The sequence below is a fragment of the Camelina sativa genome, chromosome 11 (assembly GCF_000633955.1).
Source record: "Camelina sativa cultivar DH55 chromosome 11, Cs, whole genome shotgun sequence".
NCBI classification, from domain to species: domain Eukaryota; kingdom Viridiplantae; phylum Streptophyta; class Magnoliopsida; order Brassicales; family Brassicaceae; genus Camelina; species Camelina sativa.
In genome coordinates, this window is record NC_025695.1 from 23,326,312 (window position 1) to 23,332,311 (window position 6,000).

Here is a 6,000-nt window from a genome sequence, read left to right on the forward strand (position 1 = left end):
GAGAATGCAACTAACGAGTGTCGTTGGGCCGAGTGGCATATTGGGCGTAGCCCATATCCAACAATAGTCCCCCCCTTAGTCCGGAGAGTGGCAGTCTTTCTGCGATCGGCGGGCATACTTAAATCGTTCGTAATATGCCTGCTCGGCACAGATTGTCTCGGTTTGCCTTTAGGGAAGAAATTGCTGTAGTAGCTCTTTTTGTAAATGCCAGGCTCGTCTTTCGAGAGACACCGTGAATATCCGACGGTCCTTCCTTTGAGCGCGGTATTCGATGGATTTCCGGAAACGGAGAGTATCGCGGATCGAGGTGATGGATTATGGCAGTTAAATTTCCGTTTTATTTACTTATTTATGTCTTCCCATTTCCTCCTTTTTCTTCACTTCCTTCTCTCCATAAAAGGTAACTTTCTCTCTCTATGCTTTTATTTTTATGCTTTTACTTCTTTCTCTCTCTATTTTTCTTTTGTTTGCTCTCTCTCAAAGCTTCCGCCGTCCGATCCTTTATACGAAGCCTCCGATGGTCGGCCGAGATGGTCTTCCCTTGGTTGCCGATCTCCGAGAACGGACGGTTATCGACGTCCATACTAGATCGATGGATGGCGATCTCGGCGGTAGGGTTGCCGGCGCTAGAGAGAGAGGTCGGCATTTGGAGCCAAGGTCGATGTTGGGCGGCGGTCCGATGAAATCTAGGAGATCGGCGGTCGTTGGTGCCAACGGAGGCGTTCGCGAGGTCGACGCCGCTCCCTTTGGGGCGATCTCAACTGAGGCGGATGTCGGGCTCGGCATTGAGCGGACGTCTCGGAGATCGGCGGTCGTCGGTGCCAGCAAGGGCGTTCGCGAGGCTAATGCCGCTCCTCTTGCGGCGACCTCGACTGAGGTGGATGTCGGGCTCGGCATTGAGCGGATGTCTCGGAGATCAGCGGTCGTTGGTGCCAACGAAGGCGTTCGCGAGGTCGATGCCGCTCCCTTTGGGGCGATCTCAACTGAGGTGGATGTCGGGCTCGGCATTGAGCGGACGTCTCGGAGATCGGCGGTCGTTGGTGCCAAAGAAGGCGTTCGCGAGGACGATGCCGCTCCCTTTGGGGCGATCTCAACTGAGGTGGATGTCGGGCTTGGCATTGAGCGGACGTCTCGGAGATCGGCGGTCGTCGGTGCCAACAAGGGCGTTCGCGAGGCTGATGCCGCTCCTCTTGGGGCGACCTCAACTGTGGTGGATATCGAGCTCGGCATTGAGCGGAAATCTCGGAGATCGGCATCGATCTTTGGTTCCTCCGATCGCGAAGTCGGCGGTTTGGAGATGGAGATGATTGGTCGCGGCATGGATCGAGGCATCGATCTGCATTTGCTCCGTGGATTTGGTAATTTTTGCGGCACTGAGAGTGATTTGAGCGAGGTCGGCAGCTTGGTCGTCGGAGGGCGGCGTATCGTCGATAGTGAGATCGGCGGACCTCGAGGAAAAAGCTTGCGCGGCGACACGGAGGTCGGCACTCCGGACGATGCTGAGGTCGGCATCGCCGAGACCGATGCTCGGATCGGCACTCCGGACGATGCTGAGGTCGGCATAGTTGAGGGTGTTGGTCGACCTGATTCCTGTTTTGTTGATATCTCCCACGAGTTTGATTCCGACGATGGCGACCCAGATCTTATGATGGGAGGGCGCCGAAACACGGAGATATTGGGAGGTCAGCGTGATTCGAGCAAATCCGACACTCGCGATATTGGATCGATCGGGGGAGATCACATTGAATTCGACTTTCGGGAGAGAGCGGCCGAGAGCTGTGGTCGGCCAAATATCGGGGATTGAAGATTGGCCCGCGTCAAGACCACCAGTTTCTGTATGCACGCGTGGCAAGACTCTTGCAGGAATCCAACGCGCTTTCTCCAAGGAGTACGGGGCTTATAAAGATGTTTTTGATGACGTTGGTGTCGACATTGGAGCAGAGTGTGGAGATCTTGACAGTTTGGCCAAAGACTACAATTTCGCTGATATTCTCGAGTTCAGCGAGGATAGCGACAGCGGTTCTGGTGGGAGTCTTATGGATGTTGTCCCGACTGAGGGTACTGGTCCTCGTTCGGCTGTCTTGGGTCTCAGTGCTGCGTCGATTGCTGCCAATCTTTCAGTTGGTCCGGCCGATCACGGTCCTTCGTTGTGCACATCGGATAGTATCGCCGAGATGGCGCGGTGGTGTAAGATGCCCGAGGGACTGGTTTTCCGGGTTCATCGCGCTTTTTGAGCATTACTTCACCGAATGCGGTCTTTGGTTCCTTTTGCCGGAATTTTTGATACGTTATTGTGCGAGGCGAAGGATTGCCATTTCTCAGCTTTCTGTGGGAGGTATTCGTAACACGGTCGGTTTGGCGATGCTTGGTACCAACTGTGGTATAGAGGTTGACGTGCATTTTCTGGAGGAAGCCACCAAGTTCACGAAAGTTAGAGGTAGTCCGGGATACTTCTACACCAGTGCCAGATCGGGTCATCAGATAATCGTCGGGGCTGAGAAAAAGATTCGTCGTTGGCAGCGTTATTTTTTCTTTATCAAGCGGGATGAGATTTCGTTCGACGATCTTGATGTGTTTTGTGCTACCGAGTGGAATATGTTTCCCGGTAGCTTCATAGTTTCTTACTCATACTTGTCTGATTGTCATTTGGCTGGTTCCTGACCTTTTCCTTATTTTTGTTGGTGTTTTCAGAGCCTGTCGTTCGTTTGCGCGCTCATCCTCCTGGTTTTTTCGATAACCTCAGACAGATCCGAACGCTAGGGGCGCTTCATTGGCCTTCGATTACTCAGAGATCTCGTGAGTTTCCTCTTCATTCTGTTGTATCGATTGTTGCTCTCCTTAATGGTTATTGGATTGTTATACTTTTGTTTTCCCTTTTAGGTCTACCGCGCTTAGGGATGGGAAAAGTTAACACTCGTCTTCCTCGATACGCCGATCAGTTCAAGAAGGTCGTTGAAGTTGGGTCTTCTCTGCGTGCTACAGACACTGAAGTTGTTGACCCGTCACCGGGTGGAGGTGCCGATCCGCGAGTTGCAGGAGATCTGAGGTCGGCGGAGGTTGGCGCCACCCGTTCCGACAAAAGGGCTGCCAAGGTTCCTACTGTCGCTCCGCGTGGGCAGAAGTCACGTGGTGAGGCTTTTGATGCTCTAGCGATCGTTGTCGCTGATTCTGGACGTCCTACTCCATCGAGGAAGAGGGCTTCTCATGGTGAGGTGGTTGTTCCCGAGCCCGAATCGTCCAAGAGATCTAGGAGGGATGGTATTCCACGCGACACCACTGAGATTGATGATTCGTTCTCCTTTTCTTACAAGACGAAGGATGAGTTGTTCATCAACAACGCTGCTGCTTGTGGTGAGCTTGCTAGCAAGGTTCGCGGCTCCTTTGACCCGCTCCCCTCTGTGGGTTCTCTCTACGATCCCGAGCTGTATAGATCGTGGGCTCGGAAACACTTCCAGGTTGGCATTTGTCTTTATGTTCTTGAATGAATTTTCTCAACTATTACCTTAATTCTTTATTCCTTGCATTTCAGGATGGTGGTGGCGTGAACCGCATGGTCATCTCGTACGAGCGTCGCATTGCCGAGCTGGAAAAGCAACTTGCTGATTCTCGTACTTCTGAACCATCGAGGAGATCGGCTGTTCTCACGAAGCAAAATGCCGGTTTCAGGAAGCAAGTAGCCGATCTCAAGGCTTCTCTTGACGCTTCCCGCTCTCGTCTCGAGCAGTTCGAGGTTGATCACGCGTTTCAGAAGGCGCAGTTGCAGCAGCTGCAAGCGGAGCGGCATGGCATCGATGTCGAGGTTGCTGGCTACAGGTCTCGTATTGAGAGGATGAGGAAGCATATTCTTGACAACAGAGCGGCGCAGGGGTCTCTTCTGACCTTGAGCAAGGTGAGCGGCACCTATGATTATCTTCAGGAGTTGGCGAAGAGAGGTACGATCGTTCCGTCGAAGACTTTGCTCGGCTTGGAGGCCGATGCGAAGATGTGGGAGGACAAGGTTCTTGGTTTCGATATCGCCGACGTTCTGGACAGCGACCTCGAGGCTCTCCCAGAGACTGCGATCGTTCCTACGAACCTTCAGGCGGCTGAGGTTCCCGTGATTGCAGGAGAGGAGGTCGTCATGGCAGGGGCACCTGCGGGATCGGACGCTCAGGTTGCTGCCGAGCAGTGACTCGCTTTTATCTTGTTGTTTTATTAGAACCTATTCCCGTTTGTAACGGATGTTGGGCCGTTTAGGCGATGTATGTCCATTATGATTGGAATTGCTTTATGTGTTGTCTGCTGGTTTTATGATATGTGTCCATCGTTCTATGGATGTGTTTTTCGAGAATTGCGGTATTGATTGCTTTGCCTCGAAAATTGCACTATTTGTTCTATAAATTGGCCTTCAAGTTGCCCATTTCTCATCATCCTCCTTTCTTGTTTTAANTTTGTTTTAAGGATAAATCTCTCCTTTTGAAGGGTAGTTGAGATCGGTAATATGCCTGTGACAACGAGGTCGGCGTGGCTGAGGAGGGCGCGAGAGCGGCTCTCCGTGAGGTCCGACGACGTAGTTCGTTCCGAGATGGAGTTTTATCGTGCTCGGATCCAGAGGTTGAGAGCTTACATTCTCGCTACGCGTCGAAAGTTCGAGCGTCATTTCTGGTTTCATCGTGTTGACGGAGTTATCGGATATCTTGAAACTATGATCGATGAAGGATTTTTGGTCCCGAAATGGAGGTGGGATCGTTTGTTGGAGGAGCGCTCTCGTCGTGAGGAGTCAATGGCTGAGGTGGAGATTCCCGTCCTTGAACCGGGCGATCTCGATCCTATTGGGAGCAGGCCCTTTGAAGGTCAGCCCGAGCTCGATGCATGCCGGACTCGGGTCGACATATTGCATCGTTATATTATCCAGTTAGAATGCACGGACCATTTTTTCGTTGAAAGCAACCGTGCTGAGGGGATTCGCTCGTATCTCGAGGAGANCGGAGTTTTATCGAGCTCGGATCCAGAGGTTGAGAGCTTACATTCTCGCTACGCGTCGAAAGTTCGAGCGTCATTTCTGGTTTCATCGTGTTGACGGAGTTATCGGATATCTTGAAACTATGATCGACGAGGGATTTTTGGTCCCGAAATGGAGGTGGGATCGTTTGTTAGAGGAGCGCTCTCGTCGTGAGGAGTCAATGGCTGAGGTGGAGATTCCCGTCCTTGAACCGGGCGATCTCGATCCTATTGGGAGCAGGCCCTTTGAAGGTCGGCCCGAGCTCGATGCATGCCGGACTCGGGTCGACATATTGCGTCGTTATATTATCCAGTTAGAATGCACGGACCATTTCTTCGTTGAAAGCAACCGTGCTGAGGGGATTCGCTCGTATCTCGAGGAGATGGCTGCTAGGGGTGCGAATGTTCCGATGGACACGCTGGAAAGTCTGCGGAGGGAGTGCCAGGTCTGGCATGTGAAGATTTGCGAGCTCGAGTTTGATAAACCCTCCGATGCCGATCTGGGATTTGAAGACTAAGTTTGCACTTTGAGACTTGTTCCGTTTTGTTAGTTTTTGTGTGCCGAATGTGGCTTTTCGTGTTTGGTTTTCGTTGCCCTGTCTTTTGTGTTTTTCCGGAATAAGAATGTTTATGGAATAAGAATGTTTTGTGTTTTTCCTATCTTTGGTATCGAGTTGTATTTTACGGTGCAAGACGTCTCCTGGCTTATCCTATTACGTGTTTCGAGTACCAAATGTTTAGGGTGGTAGTTGAGATGAGCTCGTCGTACCTTTTAGGTGCGGCTCTGGTGTCCGGCTTACCCTGTGTGTGCCACGAGGTCGGTAAGAGAGTGCAAGTAAGAACTTGGCTTATACAAACTTAACCGCCTGCTAGCTGAATGCGATCTGGGTCGGCTTATTTATGCAGATTATTTCACTGCTGCATCCATGAGGAACGCGTTTTAAATCGTTCCCTTGGCCAGAGGGTCGATGTAAGAGCTGGACATCTCGCAGAGACGGACTCGTTCGAGAGAGCTCGTGT